Source organism: Polypterus senegalus, chromosome 12 (genome assembly GCF_016835505.1).
Source record: "Polypterus senegalus isolate Bchr_013 chromosome 12, ASM1683550v1, whole genome shotgun sequence".
NCBI classification, from domain to species: Eukaryota; Metazoa; Chordata; class Cladistia; order Polypteriformes; family Polypteridae; genus Polypterus; species Polypterus senegalus.
Genome location: NC_053165.1, coordinates 137721466 through 137741121, shown reverse-complemented (window position 1 = coordinate 137741121; position 19656 = coordinate 137721466).

The window sequence follows — 19656 nt, the reverse complement described above, 5'->3', positions numbered from 1 at the left end:
CTGTTTTACTTCTGCAAGGGCAAAGCCGTAGGAGACGGCTAGTTTATTATATCTGCAATGCACTTTATTATTTGGAGTTTGTTTTAATAAACATGCACTTCTCACTTTGACAAATGTAACCTGGGTGTTGTCTTTCACTTGCTTCGGAGCTCATCTCGGTTACAAACTACCAGGGGGTCATATGGATAGTTTAGTGTCGGGTACATTGGACATTGACCCCTGACAGAGCAATCCTACATTTACTTGTACTTTTGATATATTAGTACAATGAATATCAGATACCTTGCAACTTCTACTTGAGTAGCCTTCTCAAAGGTAAATTTTACATTAACTTAAAGGTATACGCCAATGAAATGCAATTTTGATTTGTGTACTGCTACTTTCTTTGACATCTATTATGATTTGTTGGGTTTTCTTAACTTTTTCTTAACACATTTTATAACAACTGACTGTTTTGCATTGTTAAATAAAGTTAAATAAAATATTCAACAGCCATACTTGAGTAAAATTACTGCTACCATTCTGGAAAGTGACTTCAAGGAATACTTCCATCCAAAAATGATGTTTTTTTTTTATATGTTACTTACCCCATATAGTTTGTAGTGATGGCCAAGAAAAAAATTAATCATGCAGAATGAGAGAAAACAGAGATTTTTGGCCATGAGACTAGATGCCACATTCAGGGTAGGCCAAAGCCTGCATATTATCAAAAACATGACAACCCCACCGTGACACAAATTATCAAAAACAGAACAGAGATCTGTTTTCACTTTGACATTAAAGAGTCTTCTTCTGTTGATCAGTGTAAATAGAGACAAATTAAATCCACTGTATAATATATTAAATAAGAAAGAAGAAGAAAGAGATGATAAAAGGTTGGGGACCAGCTGGTACCCTGTTTAATGCTGGCAAACTAAATGAAAATAAAAGTCCATGTGAATTAGGGAAAGGATGCAGATGTTCTTGTCTGCTTGATGCTGATGTCCGTTTCTCTCAAACATTTTCCACCAGAATTCCCGTACAATCCAGTCCAAGACAGAACAATGACTTGTGACAGCTTCTTTTTTTAAAATATCATGCAGGACCTCCAGAGCCAAGATGGAGGTGGCATCAGTGGGTTTTGTCATCCAGGCAGACAGAATGATAGAAAAGAGGCTGTTAGTTACGCAGATGCCAGGGCATTAATCCTTACCTTAACAGTGTCAGTTGGATGCTCCCTATTCAGGCACACGCGACAAATAATAAAATGTGTAAACCTGGCTTAAAGCGGAGAAGGACAAACAAACTGTGATTGCCTTTACTACACTATTGGCACATTGCCTTATTTTATTCGACCGGAAGAATCCAAACGCACCTCTTTTAAGTCAGTGGGTAACTGATGTCATATACTATTTGAAATTGGAAAAAATCAAATTCTCACTTAGAAGATCATTTACAAAACCTTTTCAAAACCTGGCAGGATCTAATCAATAACATTTTAGAATAAGCATTTAAATTGAGGAAGCGGATTCTCTCCCCTCTTTCTTATTCTATTTATTTTTATTATTTCATTAATTTATCTATTTACTTATTTTTACTAGTTTAAAGTTTTACTCTGCTGGCCTAGCTCTCTTTCTCATGAGTGGAGGTTGATTTGTATCGAGCCTAGTCTTCTAAAACCTGACTTATTTGTATGGAATGTTATTTGATTTTAATAAAATCAATAAAATGATTTAAAAAAATGTGTAAACTTCCAGGAAGGTAAATACTTTTTATAGGCACTGTAGTAACTTTTGATGATAAATGGAGTTTAAGGCACTGCACAAGTCTAGATACGTGGGATGGCTGATCAGATAATAGCTGCATCACAGGCAGATTGCACACAGTGAGTGAGAGGTGGGTTGGAAGTCTGGCTCCTTAACCATTGGGTACCTTGAACTAACTTTAGCAAAATAAATTAAAAAAATGTTGAGATTGGGCAATTTAGCCTTACAGAGTTTAGAAACTGCAGTGCCGCTCAAGATAATATGGAGTCATAAGCTGAAGGTCTATAAAATGATTACATTTACCATATTCTTAGTTTAAAGGCTCCTCTGTTGAAAGGTTTTTGTGTTAAAAAATTTTTCTGAAATTTGCATGGCATTTTCCCTTGAAGAGAATCAAACTGTTATATTATAACTGATGAATTAAAGTAGTGGCTAGAATTCTCTTCCATTTTCCAGTCATAATTTATAAAACTTCTGTCATTCTCCATCTGCATAGACTGAAAGACTCATCTCATACATGTTGTTCTCATTATTTTTAATCTTGTTAATTAGAATAATTTGAGTAGTTTTGACATATCTCGCTATTATAAAAGAAAATCTTGAGACGAGACTATTGACAAGAGACTTTTTCAGGTCCCACCATCCTTTCAACCCTTTCCGGTTAACAGCCCACGCCCATTGTCCTCTCACCTCTCATTCGTGTGAATGCTTTTGTCCGACACAGTTTCTACACTCTCAGCTCTAATAAATTTTTACGTTTTCTTCACTTTAAGTTCCCAATAAAAGAAGACTTATTATGTCCAAATATTATTGAAGCATTTCATCACTAAGGATTATCAACAGAAGAAATGAGTGCACGGGCAATTCTAGCACCGAGAAACAATGAAGTCAAACAAAATCAATTACACTGCAAATTGGTTAAGTATGTATCAATAGACTATGTTGAAATAGTTGATGGTAATGGTGCGGAAGATGAAAACATCAGCTTTCAATATCCCGTACAATATCTACAACCATTAACACTGCCTGGTCTTCCACCAGCCAAATTACTGTTGAAAGAAGGATGGATCGTAATGTTATTGCGTAATTTATGTAAGAGTGATGGGCTATGCAGTAGAACACAATTAATTGTATTCAGAATTGCTCAAACAATTCTGACATGTAAAATTTTAACAGGCAACAAGAAAGGTAATGTAGTACATCTTCCACGGATAACATTAGACACCAAAGGAGATCTTGCCATTCAGATTAAAACATTACAGCTTCCCATTTGAGAGACTTGCCCGGACACCACCACACATCTTTATAAAATTCACATGTTTATTTTCCATAAATAAACCCAGTCCCAAAACACCACACAATGCACACAGCAATAATCACCACAATTTGACTTTAAATCTCTGTCCTTGGCCGCCAATCTCCTCCTGGGAGCTTTGTCCTGCTCCCTCTCCCGACTCTAGCTCCCCGAGTATAAGGAGGTGGCGCCTTTTATTCCCGCCCGGATGTGCTCCAGGTGGCTGGTGACGATCTTCCGGCAGCACTTTCTGGTGTGGCGGAAGTGCTGCCATTTGCCCCGGAAGCACTCCAGGCGTCCCTGGCAGATTCCTCCGCATCTTGCCAAGTATGGCGGAAGTCAAGTTCTCCCGGGTTCTAGGAGGCTTAAGGCGCCCCCTGGCGGTGGCCACGGGTCCCAACGAGTTGGAATATCTCTCCTCCTCTTCCGTGGTCCTCTCCTGCTCCAGAGCGGTTGTGTCCTCCTGACCTGTAAGCTTTTAATGTCTCTATCCGGTCCCTCCAGGCATCCCGGCCAGGTAAGAACCCCAGATATCTGTGACACGATATAATAGATTTTGCTATGACAATTAACAAATCACAGGGACAAACATTTATTTAATAGAGAGAAAGAAACGATATTCACTCACAGGCAGTTATACGTTGTGTTGTTACGATGTAAGACCAAACACGGAATCAAAATTCAATGCAATATTCAGTGGCGTAGCTCGAGTTCGTGCCGCTCGGGGTGGGGCGGGGCTTCAATTTGCTGCCCTCCAACATATCTGAATATGTTAAACTACTTAAATAGAAAATTAAAATGACGTATAGAGAAAAATGAAGATACATTTTGCATAGATTTATTCATATATAAAGAAACAGCAATATTTTTATATATACATTTATAAGCATCAACTAGACAAGAATATAGTATAGACGCACTGATAAGCCGTGTTCTAATTATTAGTTTAATATTATTACGCTACGAAAACCATAACCAAAGTAGGGTACAAGTGATAGGTGGGGATGTTTTCTGCGCAGAGCAAGAACGCATTTGGATTAATAACGAAATTATAAATTGTAAATTAGTTGTTTATCTTCCTAGAAATTATTATCGGTGTAATGTTTATGTTTATTTTTGTCATTGCCTCATACATTTCAACTGCTGTGTCTGATGCAGAAGGACAGTCTGAACATCATTTTTCAAGCATTTGTGGTTAAAAAATCATAGAATTTGACTTTTTTCATGCATGAGTGATATTTTTCCGAACCCTACTGCTTACACACAAATTGTACTAAGCCTTGTGGCCAATAATGCCGCCCCCAAAAATGTGCCGGCCGGGGTGTACTGCCCCCTCCGCCCCCCCAGCTACGCCACTGGTAATATTGACAAAATATTAATTCCAAATATTGTTTTTACTGAAGTTTTACAGTAAAAGTGTAACTTTAAAAAGTATTTGCATGTTAATTTCAAAGCCAAACAGAACAAAAATTTATAATGCAACGAAAACCTTTAACACAACATAAAACATAATTTTCTTTCAATTTATTACGTTTTACTATTTTTTACTATGGTTAATTACTCACTGTAATGTAAAATACTTAGTTCTATTATCCATATGTAACAATTCCCATGAAAATAACACTCTGTTTAAATTGTACATACACTTCCCCATACGTGAGCGGCAGAGCCATGAAGTGGCTAGTGTGTAGCGTCTGCCCTGGGGTTGGCAAGCGAAGCGAGCAGGGGACAGAGCCCCCTAGTAATTCAAAACGGAAATTCCAGAATTTAATCTTAATGAGGACAAATTGGCAAACAATGTCGATAAAATTAGACTGTTAAAAATATTAGCAAAATAACAGTCCAATAAGCACTAACTGTTAATAAAATGTGTTTGATTAAGTTTAGTTGTGTCATTTGGCAAGATTCTGGTGACATGCTGGTTACCACAGCTGTCTTCTGTTATAGTACATGTTTTTATTTTTATTCTCAAGATGTGGGGGACCATCATGTTTGTAAAATCATCTGGAAGTGACAAATATAAATAAGAAGGCCCCAGTCTAAATTACCCTTCAGTTGGATAAACAACAAATAAAAACCTCAATTAACTGTTAGCTTTGTTACAACTAGGCCTAGCATGAGGTCTCATATTAGTTCTGAACTATTTTGGATTTTTTAGACTTGAATTTTTTGCTTTTCTCCTGTGCTTCAAGTTTTAGTGATTTGGCTCAAACATTTTGTCATTTTGCAGGTTTCTGATGACATGCTGGCTGCCACTGTTGTTTGATGCTGTATTACACAATGATAATGTTTTTATTTTTTCACTTTTCTACTCTATAGCCCTTCAGGGCCATCCATTACACATTCTGCTGCATTGGTTTAACTACATGTGCCATTCTGCTAGTGCAGGCATGTCATACTCAGTTTTACTAAGTCCCAAAAAATAGCACTATATATATACCAAATATACTCACGTATAAGTCAGGTCTTGAAACCCAAAAAATCGATCATAAAATCAGACCTTGACATATGCCTGCTCAAATATGCGACACCTACATTTTTTTCTTCTTACCTACTCCAATCTCTCATGTTTCTTAGGCGTATTGAATTTTTTTGCAGCAGCACAGTTACCAATTTCTTTCGCTACTTCAGCAATGTTTAATTTAAAACCAACTTCATATTTTCTTCTGATCGAACACTCCTAGATAAGGGATGGTCTTACAATAAAGCTGTATGAGGGTGTGAGATACAAAAAACACAAATCAATGCAAACGTTGCTTCAGAATAGTTTGGATATTACCGTGTGGTCACGTAGGCACAACAGAGTAAGAGTGAGGTTAGGAGCACATGCTGATATAGGGCAATGCCACACCCACATAGAAAAATAAGGCAGTGTGCTCCATGGTTACTCTCTCAGGTGGCCATTAGCATATCATAATCTCTTGAACCAATAACGTGAGTTTTCCGCATTCGACTTATATGACCGACATTATAAAATACCAGAAATTATACAGTAAAATCAAATCCTGACTTATCCATGGGAGAACTTATCCGTGAGTATATACGGTATATACCCAATGTTGGCCAGAATATATCAGCAAACAATTACCACCGCATTTGTTTTACAAACAAGACGCACAGGTGTGTCTCAGCTCATCACAATCATGTATTTTTCCTTGTGTCTCCCTTAATTTTGCCTTCCCACTTCATCAGCTTTTCTTTTCTGTAACACTGAAGAGAGCTAGGAAAGCTACCAACAACTGCAGGACTGACATAAGCATTGACCAAACAAATTAAGTCAGCTCAAGAAGTCCCAGGCATCCCCACGGTTGTGTTGGCAGTTTTGGGAGTACTTCTTGGTACTTCCCCTCAGTGCTCCCCTAATGACCTCTGCAGGATCCACCAGTGCTGAGCTGATGAACTCCAGTGTGGGAATCTATTTTGGATGGGGGGTTTTAGTGGGGGTTTGGGGCAGCAGTTGCCATTTAGCATTTTGGGTGAGATGATGCCCTGCGCAAACTGTCTTCCACACCATGGGTAAGGATCTTGGGTCGGTTGCATCTGGGATGCCAGTCCCTCACGGCATACATAAAACATGCAATTTGTAACTCATAAGAAAGGAAAAAGGAAAAATACATTATTAAAAAATAAATTAAATGTGATGTTACACAAGAGCATCTGGATTCCCCAGTAAAAAGCTGTATTGGGGAGGATGCCAAATACTAAAATCCTCTCTAACATGCAGTAAATCACACTAAATTCCTGCAAAAAGGTTCATGTTCATTTTTGTTTACATTACCCCTTTAAAGATGTCTTTATAACATGCAGGAAAAATATGACTTTATAATACATATATGATAGTGCCCATATAGTCATTCTCCCCACAAGTTTGACAGTAAGCTTTTCTTTCAGATCAGGCGAATGAAGAACACCTATGTGCAATCAAATGGGGTGCGTGGCAAATAATAATAATAATAATGATCACAGCAGGAAAGCAATAGGTACATGTAATTGGATTGTAGGAAGACAGGAAGTGGCAGATTAAGTGCAGAAAATGTCTGCAACATGGAAAGTAACCTTTTCTTAGAGCTGCTGAAAAGAAGCACAGCTGCAGACTATGGAATAGTCTTCATTACACCCCAGGAAGATTTTTTAGACAAGTTAAAATGATGCTTTTATTATATCAAGTCTCCTGCTGGTTAGAACAAATTAAGCCAATTATGCACAGATATACCAAACCAAATCACTTATTTGTTACGGAAAGCCTCCGAGTAAGCTATCTTGCGGCCTCGAGAATTCAATTAGCCAAACAAAGGCTAGAAGATGTGACAGATCTAAGTCAGTAAAATTTAGAGTATTTGTTTTCATTAAATCCCTTAACTTTCCTTTAGATAAGTATTAGATATCTCCTCTTTGCTTTAGCCATCCCTTATATCAGTTACCGCTTTTCATCACTTAATGCTAAGGTGTTGTAGCTTCTGTAGGCTCATCATTTTTCTAAACCTTTATTTGTTTAAAGTAACTGTTGTTCTAGAAATTTACAGTGGATTCAGAAAGTATTTAGACTCCGTCGCTTTTTTCACATGTTGCCATTTTGTATCCTTGTGCTAAAATCAGAGCAGGTCAATACTTTAGGAGACATAGGGTGGCATCACCTGTAGGTTGGTTGGGAGCATGAACTAATTACAGCGCACTGCCTCAAACACCACACAGCTAACCACCCAGATTGGAACACTAGTGCAGCCATGCGGCACTTCAGCATCACATTGGAACTGTGTGAGGTTTCCTACAATGGCTGGAGTGCCAATCCTGCCACCAACCCCCAAGTCTTCCCTGTAAGTTGGAGGACCTGCTTGCAGGGCTGGGTGCAGATTAACACCATACCCAGGACAGAGCAATTGCATGTTAAGGGCCTTGATTAAGGGCCCAACGGAGTAGAATCACTTCTGGCATTTACGGGATTCATACCTTCTGATTGTGAGCACAGATCCCTTAACAAGTGACCTCCCCGCATCTACAAAATTTAATAATACTCAAATGTGCGCTGTGGACACAGAGGGGAGCACGGTTTGCTAACTCAAGAGGCACATGCTTGAGACATCGAGATGGACCTCCCTGGTCATTGAAGTCTGACAATACTGAAAGCACAGTATGAACAGTGAGGGGCTCCGGAGCTTCCACCTATGAACACAGTGGGATGAAATTTTGGTAACTTAAGGTGCACACACTCCAGACATTGAGGGGGACCTCCCCAGTCATTAAAGTCTGACAATACTGTAAGCATAATATGAAGAGTGAGGGGCTCCAGAGCTTCCACATATGGACACGGAACGGCAAAATTTTCGTAACTCAAGATGCACACACTCCAGACATTGAGGGGGACCTCCCCAGTCGTTAAAGTCTGACAATACTGAAAGGACAATATGAAGAGTGAGGGGCTCTGGAGCTTCCACCTATGGACACAGAGAGGATCTGTTTGAAAAAAAAGGGTGCATTTTTACATTCATTGTGAGGTTTCTGAATTGTTTTAGGACCCCGCACCCCCCCACACACCAGGGGCAACACGGCAAAACACAACTGCCTCGTCTGTGGAGGACTGCTTGTCTGTTGCTGAGGTAACCACAGGTTCAAAGCGCAGCAGCATAGTGCCACAGAAAAAACTACAAGCCGATCAAGATTGCGCTATATGCTCCTATCGCTGATGGGGGATGCAAGGGATATTAAAAATGCAGAGAACAGTATAACTTGGCCACTGAACTGGCCCCGACTAGGCCCATTTGCTGTGTCTGTGTATAGGAGAGTGGTATCACCCGCGCAATAAATAACCCTGCTGTTCCTGTTTCAAGTGGAATAAAGCTGCTTTTGCTAAAGTACTGAGACTTGCCCTCATGTTTAGGGGTGCAAGACAGAGACTCACGCATTACAACTTATTTGGAATTGTGTAGGAATAAATTATTTCATGCAACCACTTCTGTTGTCCTGCTGTGCCTCCTTTTCAATCCACAGTATGACTGGTTGCTACAATATATTCTAGTTCTTTAGCACCTTTCTCATGTTTACTTTGACCGGGTGGCCAGCTCTAGGAAGATCCGTGGTTGTTCCAAACTTCTTCTGTTTACCAATTATGGAGGCCACTGTGCTCTTGGTCGCCTTTAATAGAGCAGAACATTTTTTTTGTAGCCTTGCCCTGATCTGTGCCTCAAGACAATCCCATCTGTACGCTCTGCACAGTTCTTTGGACCTCATGGCTTGGTTTCTGCTCAGCTGTGGGACCTTCTATAGACAGGTGTGTACCTTTCCCAATCATATCCAGATAACTGAATTGACCACAGGTGGGCTCCAAATATGGTGCAGAAACATCTCAACGGTGATCAACAGAATGGGATGCACCCACGCAGAATGTCAAGTGTCGTGTCACTGGGTCTGAATATTTCAGTTTTTTATTTTTAACACTTCCAAAATTCCTATAATCCTGTCTTTGTTTGGTCATTCTGGGTTATTGAGTGCTTTTTGATTAAGAAAAAAAAAAAAGTTAAATGATGTTAGCATAAGGCTGGAACATAAAATGTGTGAAAAGTGAAAGGGTCCTGAAGACTTTTTGAAAGGCGAAATAAAAGAAAACAGCTCGACTATAGCAAGAAGTGTCACTTTAATTCTAATAGACCGCTTGTTCTGAATAAATTTACAAATACATTTACACAAGCATTTACACGATAGGCAGACTGCACAACCCTGGCATCGCTGCATTTTCTTCCACTATGTATCATTGTAAATGTCATTGAGTATTTAAATGACGAAGTGGCGGGCAACTGGCAGCAAAGCAGGACTCCTGCCCCTGGGCCATAGGCAGGCAGCATCCAATCCACTGGCAAGAAGACAAGCACGCGTGTCATGAGTTTCTGTTAGAGACCTGTCTTGCTAGCATGCAGCGAGCTCCTGGCAATGATTCTTCTGCATTGCCAGGGAAGATTTATACCTGGTGCTTGACCTAATTCAGTCTGCCTCTGTGTTAGTGAAGTTGCAACTTTTTTTGAGTATGAAAAAGGGAAAGGTGGCCAGGAGCTAAAAACCATTATGAAAAGATGATACTAATTTGTTTTGTAATATTGTCCTTTGCCTGGAAAACATACTTTAGAAACTATACAATATGAAAAATAATTTAAAAAAGCTCTACTACTTGAGCAACCTGACACGTTACCTACTACTTTAGCTATTAATAGACATTTAGAAAAATCCATCCGTTTTCTTATCCTGTTCCAAGTCATGGGGTGTTGGTAGCTATGACAGCAGAACTGGGCATCAGTCCATTGCAGGACAAACTCGCACACCGGGCCATTCAGAGTACTTTATTAACCTAAAAGATACATTTTTGGATTGGGGTTGGCTATAGGAGTACCAGGATGAAACGCCACACAAACATGAGGAAAACATGCAAAATTCTCAGCTTCGGAGTCCTGCATTCATGTCCTATCCTGGTCGTCTCTGTTATGAGACAGAGTCTCCAGGAATTTCTTCTGCTCACACCAGGCGCATTTATTCCATACCATGGCCAACAGTTACCAAAGGTTCCTCACCCACATTCTAATTAGAGAGTGAAGAAATGGACTCTTGGATGAAGCAAATAAAAAATGTGAAATGCTTCAGCTTTCAAATCAGCTAACTTAGTCGCCAAATGCACCTGAATGTTACACTCTGCATACATTTAATAACTTGTTATCGTGTTCCCTTTATGTAAAACCATGTTTTTTTTTAATATGTTGTGTGGAACTATTTCATTTGTAAGTATGATGTTAATAATGGATGTCTTAGTTTTATTTATCTGTCCTGCTACCTCAAAGTGGAGTCCAAGGAGGCGGGCCAGCTGATGATGCAGCTGTGGGTGTGCCTTAGCGGTATAAAAGTAGACCCTTCAGTTAAGACTGGAGCATCAGCATTCTGGTTTTGTGATTTATGCTATTCTTGTGGATAACCTGGATTTTGACCCCTGCTCTTATTTGACGTACTGTCATTGTTTTGTGATGTTGAATTTATTTGGTGAAGGTTTTGCCTTTTAGACAAAAGTGAGATCTTTGCTCTTTCTTCCCTGCCTTGCCTTTTGTGGTCCTTGATTTTTTTACATCATTTCAATACATCTTTTAATTATAAAAAAAAAGCTTTGTTTTGCTGTTGTGGGCCATATGTTTGATGGTGATCCTCCTGCCTTTCTTAATAATATTTGAAAGTATTTTTGAACTTCTAAAGCCATTTCCCGATTTTTGGGACTAGGTAGACCTGAACCCTGCCTTTTGAGCTGTGACTGTGGGCAATCCAGTGTGCCCAGACCTAGAAATAGGACACATCTGGCATTTTGTGTTGGGCTTTGAGTGTTCTGCTTCCTTTTTTAGGCTCCTTAGCAGAAGGACTCATTACATAGATGATCTCAGGCTGGAAAAGTCAAAATTGGGTTAGCACATTAAGCGAATTCTATCCTGAAGACATGGTATTTTAATAGCAATGGAAGTGTCAGGGAGGGAATGGCATTAAGGAAAGATGGAGGGACCTTTAACATGGTGTTCTATTTGCCAAAGTTAAAGTAGGGCTGTCTCTGACTCTGGAAGTGATTATGGGGTGTCACAAAGAGCACACAAAGACCTGAAGAAGGTTTGGGACAGCCATCCGTATATTATTTCCTGGCTGCAAAAGGTTAAGATTTTGCGCAGATCTCTACAGATTGGAGTCCATAACTAAACTGAGTCTTGACAGTAAAGATGGTGTGTTTATTTGCCAGCACCAGAAGTGACGTCATTGGAGGTGCCAGTCCCCGGCGGGATTTCTCAAGAATGGTCTGCAAGGGATTGAGAAAAACAGTTAGTGTACCCTGCTGCCCCCTGGTCGGAGGTGGAATTACCATTATTCAGGCCCTTTAGCTTGTCTCCTACTTGCACGTGTGTGACATCGGTTTGGATGGAACTGACCTCTCTACAGGGCTTAAACATTTCTTCAGTTCTAAGAAAAGGAAAAGAACTTGAAAGGAAAGAGTAGCTGGGATGCAGATAGAGAGAGAGATTAGAAATTGGTTTGAGTACTTTATGGTGTACAAGTTTGCAGGTCACCTCACCTAGCGAGTAGGGTTCATGACATGTGAAGTCAGGTCCAGATTTTTCTTCTTTCCTCTGTTGACTTGATACTTTGTCTTTTCCCTTTGTTAATCCATGCCTTGTTTTAGTTATTTAATAAATATTCCACTTTTATACCTTTTGCTTCCTTGACATTACTCTGGGTAAGATGATTACTATTGGAGTAGCTCACCATTGTGACACTGCATAGACTGACCCCTCATCACCTACACTTGTAACTAACTGTGGTTCATTTAATACTGGCTTGGGACTCCCGTTATAATACATTATGTTACATTCATCCAGGTCTCAGGTCAGGTGAGGTTGGGGAGCATGCACTGGTACAGCATGTTGCCACACCTACCACATGACAAAACAGCTTGGTATCCTGGTTGGCAACCACCCAGGCAGACACGCGGTCAAGTCCCACCCTGCAGAAATGACTGTCTATCTGCCATAACCAGGTGTTAAATGAGCATCCCCTTGGCCTGGTCCAGCAGCTCAGGTCCTCAGCAATAATCACCCTCTGGGAAATTTGCCACATGGTTGAAGTGCCGTAACTGACGCTCCCTCACAATGCAGGTGATGTGCCTCATTTGGGGCTTCGTGAGTAACCGCTTATTTGACACAAAGTCAAACTAGCAGTACCCAAGGATTCTCCGAAGAGACACAGTACTGAAGGAGTCCAGTCTTCATCTCAGGTCACTGGATAGCATCCATGTCTTGCAACCATATAGCAAAACAGGAAGCACCAGGAATCCAAAGACTTGGACCTTTGTCCTTTTGCAGAGATACCAGCAGAGCTACTCACCCCTTTCCAGCGACCTCATGACCCCCCATGCTCTCCCAATCCATCTACTGACTTCGTAGGAAGAGTCAAGAGAGGCATGAATGTCACTGCCGGAGTAAGTAAATCTCTCAACGAGATTGACACTCTCTTTGCAGGCAGACACTACTGATGGCTGTGCCCAAGAGGTCAATAAAGACCTGGATCTTGGTTTTTATCCAGGACACTCACAAGCTCAGACACTCAGACCCCTCACTCAGTCTGATCAGAGCCTCCATTGACTTGGTGAACATCACAGCATCGTCAGCAAAGTCAGGATCAGTGAATCTTTCTTCACTCACAGATGCCCCATAGCCGCTGGACCCCACCACCCTGCCCTGACAGGACTAAAGTAAAGGAAATACATGAGGTGGGTTACACAGGGGGCCAGGGAAATGATATGTTCATCTGTGGATAAACAGATTTTCCTGGCTTCCTTCGCAAAGCCCCTGGGCTTGAAAATACAGAATTGACTTTGAAAAGCCTCATTTTCTGTAACATCCATCTTATAAAGGGTCACTTGTTTCTTCTCAGATTCATCTATGACTGTGCAGGCGCTGGACTGTTTAACTATAATTGTGCAACAGACATTGCTGGTGATGATCTCACAACCACATTCAACAACCACATTTCACTATAAAAGAGTTTTCTTTATACTGGTGCCCAAACCCTTCATTCTCTCCTTTGAATTTCTTTTTACATAATATTTGAATCCAAAAAATCTTAACTGTAATATAACAGATGCAACATAAAAAAGAACAACTTACAGAAGCTATTTAAAAACTGGTCGGAGCTTGTGGCTACAGTTTTAGTTGAAAGTACACACTGAGCCATGGAGGCGGCCCATAACCCCTCTCTGACCCAATCTCATAACTCCAGTTGAAGCCATTTTAAATTGCTTAATAATCAGTTACCATATTAAAATAATGTTTTGTTAAATTTTGGACTGATTTAGTCCTTCAGTTTGTATTACAGAGCTCACGCAACGCAGCTTTCATTATCCAAACACCTAACTGTGTCATTGGAGATAAAGGATATTTAAGAAAAAAAGAAATTATTAAATGCTGATAAAACAAATATTATTAAATCTCTTAAAAAAGCCTTTTTTGATTATCATTCATAGCTTTTGATTATTTTTTTTTTGTTAAAGTTTGGATTTAAATACTGTAGAAGAATAGAAAACATAAGCTCTTTATATAATTCATTTATTTTCCACTGCTTATCTGAAGTGGGGTTGTGGGGTCTACAGTCTTAGCAGTGAGGCCCGCATGTTCTTTTTCCAAGCCACACTTGCCAACTCATACTGTGGGATCCCAAGACATTCCCAGGCCATGTCAGAGATATAATCCTCCCAGTGGGTCCTGGGTCTTCCTCAGGGTCTCCACCCAACTGGTTATGCCTGTAAAACCTCCACAGGGAGGCATCCAGGAGACAGATGGCTGAACAACTTTGACTGGTCAGCGGTTCTACTCCGCAACTCTCCTGGATGTCAACAGTTGTCACCCGATCTCTAAGGGAGAGCCCCACTACCCTATAGAGAAAACTCATTTTGGCCACTTTGGGTCATTACCCAAAGCTAATGACCATATGTGAGAGTAGGGATGGAGATTAACTGGTAAACTGAGAACTTTGTTTTCTGATTCAGCTCCTTCTTCCTCACTACAGATTGTTTTATCGACCACATAACTGCACTCTCCGTCCCAATTCATCTGTCGATCTCACCATCCCTTTTCACTCATGAAGAAGACCCTTAGGTATTTAAACTCCTCCAGCTGAGGCAATAACTCACCTACCACTTGGGGAGGACAGTGCACCTTTTTCCCTTCTGAGGACCATGAGCCAGCCCATCACAGCGCAAACACACACACATCCGAGCCCAATTTATCACTTCTTTTGGAAGTATAAGGGGCAGGATATGTGATACCCCATGTCACTGTTACAAAAGGAGGCAGCTGAGCTGGTTAATGAACAGTGCACAGAGTTGAGCACTTATAGTAATTGACCATGGGTGAGCACGGCCCAAATGCAGAGAGAGGCGAAAAGTAGTGAGTAGCAGGAGAATGGAGTCAAGGAATGAGTGCAAGAAAAGTGAGGGATGAGAGTTGGTGTCCTGGAGCTGGGAAAACCTGTTGTGAGATGTTCAGATCTGCTGATTGTTTTCTTAAGAGCTCTGGGGCTTTCAAAGGGTGGTCCTGGGTGGAATGCGGTATTTGGTAGTGCTGTGTGCAAGCTTGAGCGTTGGTGCTGTGTCAAAGTTAAAACAAGAGCACATAATTGGAACTGTGTGCAGGGGTGTTAAAAGGGCATTTACAAAGACCCATTTTTCCTTGATTTACCCCTTAGCTCCACAGTTTAAAATTACAAATAAAACAATTCAAGTGGGGCGGCACGGTGGCGCAGTGGTAGTGCTGCTGCCACGCAGTTAGGAGACCCGGGTTCGCTTCCCGGGTCCTCCCTGCGTGGAGTTTGCATGTTCTCCCCGTGTCTGCGTGGGTTTCCTCCGGGCGCTCCAGTTTCTTCCCACAATCCAAAGACATGCAGGCTAGGTGGATTGGTGATTCTAAATTGGCCCTAGTGTGTGTTTGTGTGTGTCCTGCGGTGGGTTGGCACCCTGCCCAGGATTGGTTCCTGCCTTGTGCCCTGTGTTGGCTGGGATTGGCTCCAGCAGACCCCGGTGACCCTATTCGGATTCAGCGGGTTAGACAATGGATGGATGGATGGACAATTCAAGTGTGATTAAAGTGCACATTGCAGACTTTAATTTAAGGACATTTTCATACATTTATCTCATACCATGTACAAATGATATTACTTTTTCTACATGACCCCCCATTTTAGGGCACCATATGTCTGAGACACAGCAATGGCAGGTCTATTAGAGCCAACATATTTAGGACTTTGTTTCATATCCTTTACATGCAATGAATGTTTGAAGCCTGAAATTCATAGACGTCACCAGGTGCTGATGAAGCTCTGCCAAGCCTCTAATGCGGCCATCTTCAGCTCCTGCTTGTTTCAGGTGCTTGTCTCCTTAAGTTTTCTCTTCAGCATATGGAAGGCCTGCTCGAATGGATTTAAATTAGCAGACTGGCTTGACTACTCAAAAAATATTTGTTGTTTTTGCTTTGAAAAACTTATCGGTATGGTTGGTATCATTATCTTGTGGGAGAAATGAGTTTGGAGGCATTTACTGGAACATGAACAGATCAGATGTTTCTGTACACTACCATCAGCAGTCACAACATCAACAAAGAGAAGTGTACCAGGACCTGTGGCAGCCATACATGCACAAGCTATAACACCCCCACCACCATGTTTAGCAGATGAGGTGGTCTTCTTTGCTCTTGGGCAGTTCCTTGTCATATCCACATTTTATTCTTGCCATCACTCTGATCAGGTTTATCTTTGTCTTGTTTGTCAGAAAACCCTTTTTCCAGAATTCTGCAGGCTCTTTTTTGAGTACTTTTCATAAACTATAATATGACCATCCTGTTTTGAGGTGAACTTGTGGTTTGCATTCTGTTCATGAAGTCTTCTGCAGATAGTGGTCTCTGACACACACACATCTGCCTCCTGAAGACTGTTTCCGATCTGTCAGACAGGCATTTGAGGCTTTTTCTTTACCATAGTAAGGATTCTTCTGTCATCAGCAGTTGAGGTCTTCCTTGGCCTACCAGTCTACTGAGCTCATCAGTTTGTTCTTTTTTCTTCATGATGTTCCAGACAGTTGATTGAGGTCATCCTAAGGTTTTACCAATGTCTCTAATGGATTGATTCTTGTTTTTCAGCCTCATAATGCCTTCTTTGACTTTCATTGGCACAGCTCTTGTCCTCATGTTGAAAAAGGGCAACTACAGACTCCAAAGGGTAGAAGCAAGCTGAGGTATCTTATGAAGCAGTAAAACACACCTGAGGAATCACAAACACCTTAACCACTAATTGGCCTTAACATCATGGTGCCCTGAAGTGGCTGGACCACTCCAAAAAAGTGTTGCCATTTCTACCTGGTGTGACTAAAATGTATGCAAATCCCCTAAATGAAAGTCTTCAATATGCACTTCGATCAAATTTTTAATTTTGATTAAGTCACACACACAAGCTTAGGGGCAGACCCAGTTATAGAGGCGAAGCTGCCATCGTGATATTTAATTTCAGCCACCCCCTCACTCTATAATACCTTCACTCATTTTCTAAACCAGTTTATTTAAAACAAAAAATTTTCGCAATTTCCTTAACGTCAAAAAAAATTAAAGAATTTTCGTAGGAAGAAGGAAACTTGACTTACGCATTTAACAAATCGGCGACAAGTTGAATTAATTCATCAGTAAAATTCTGATTAACACTACAAAAATATTTGATTGATGTGCTGCATACTTGAGCTGCCACAATTCATGTGTTGTGACTTGCCCGTTTTTCTTTGAAGCAAGTTTGCAACATTCAACGGGAAAAGACGAGCCCCGAGCCGAGCCTGCATTTTGTTGTGGGCGGCCATGGCCGCCCTCTATGTTTGGCTACCTTCGTGCATGCACCCTTTGCACAACCGGCAGAACCGGGCCTGCTTAGGGGGCAGCCAAAAGGCCTTAACGTGCATGAACGTATAAATGATGGGTGAATGGGACAGAGTATTAATGCTTTTTTCTTCTCATCAACATAAAAACAGAAGAACAACAGCCGTAAACTACTTCAGTTCTACGCAACCTCAATACTTTTGGCTCTCTACAATTTGTCCGCTTCTGGGTTCCTCTATCTAAGAAGTCACCTCCATCCCGTAACGATCTCATCAGTTCTGGTCCCACGTCAATGACTTCACTTCTGACTTCATTCGATGATATCAGCCGGTTCACTGAAGAAGATGTCAGTTCCTCCTTTTCACTTCCTTCCCAACTCCACTTTGTTTGTATATAATGCCTCAGAAAACTCAATGCCTCTGTTGAATATGTTATTGTGCCATTTATGACTACATTTTTTGACCAAGAACAAAGCCAGACATTATTCAAAGATTTCCCCCAACCCTTGATGCTTTTTCAGTGTTTTCTTATCGTTCACAATTAGTAATTTTAAACTATGGAGCATAAAGGTCAATCGAGGAAAAATGTGTCCTTGTGCCAAATATTGTAAGAGGGCACTGTGGTTACACTGAGCTTTGAATGGAGACCACCATGATTTGCCTTTCTATGGAATTACTTGTGTGTTTTTAATTAATTGACACTATTTTTTATGATTTTAAATAGAGCTATTTAAATGAGCATCACATTATCACAGTTACCACTTGTTGTCTCTGGACTGTGGGAACAGGGGGAGAGCATGCAAGGCTGACCCAGGGAGCACCTTGGACATGAACCTGAGTCTCCTTGTTGCAAGGCAGCAATGCTACGACTGTGCCACCCCGACAGGTTTAACTTATTAAAAGTAATTCTGCTTCAATGTCTCAGAACAGAATGGCACAAAAAAAAAGAAATTTCAGATGACCTACACACTAAAAAAAAACAGTTTTTGAGGAAAAGAACGGCACTAGCCAATGTGAAATATTTTTAGAAAATAAGTACTGTTCTAAGTTAAATTTATAAAATGTCTTTTGGGCTTTCCTGTCGCTGAAAGCCTGTGTTCTGTTTCAGGTGACATGACAATATCAGCAAGGTGCTTTGCTTTTTTGTAAGACTCCTTTAGATTACCAGTGTTCAAAATGTATGAGGGAAAAGTAGATTGCCTGTAAAAAAAATCCATATTTCATTTTCATGCATTTTTCTGGAATACAGATAAAGGTAAAAGGGAAAATTCCCCCTAGATTGAACAAATCAGTGACAGAACTCTTTTGTTATTATGATGTGTTTTGCTGTGCTACACAGATGTCAGGCCTGTTCTAGTTATGCTGTGCTGCAGCCTGGAGGCATCATAGTAAATCATTCTGCAATGATAATCAAAAGGATGCCTCGCAATTCTGTTAAAAGTAAACTGTTTCTAGGTCTTGTTTGCTAGTTCGCTTTAATGTCCTTCCCCCTTATTAATTAATGTACAGGTATATGTGTAATTAATGTTCTGTCAAAGTCTCTGGCAACTTCAAAAGGAACAACTATTCTAGAATTTTGCCCTGCCGTGTTTTCAGTGTGCACATGGCTCAACGGCGATGAGCTACTGCAGCTTCACCCATACACCCCATAGGAATGAACCTGACTCGGTGACTGGAGTATCATCAGTTGCTCCTGGCAGAAGGGAATTGTTTTGTATTATCTCGTTTCTGCTTCCCTGACCAGGGGTCACAGTTATAAAACTTGCATATACACAAAAAAGAGGCCTGAAATGTGCTGTCACAAGATCGAGTCAAAGACATCATGAAGGTTTAGGGCAGCCACCCGTATATTGTTCCAAGGCTGCAAAATAGCTTAGAATTTGAACAGAGATGTTCACAGATCCAAGTCCAAAACAGAACTATCTCTCTAGTATCAAAGATAGTGTCTTAATTAGTCAGTGTAGTAAATGACATCATTGTCTTTGGAACCTGAAGTGACATCATCAAAGGCACCGGAACCAGGCGGGATTTCCCGAGAATGGTCTACAAGGAACTGAGAGAGACAGTTAGCACACCCCGCAGCCCCCTGGTTTGGTGTGGAATTATTATCACTCAGGCCCTTTAGCTGCCTCCTACTCACACATGTGTGACAGTGCATTTGCAATTTTCCACCCAAAAGCAGGAATTTATAAAAGAAATCCTGATTGGGA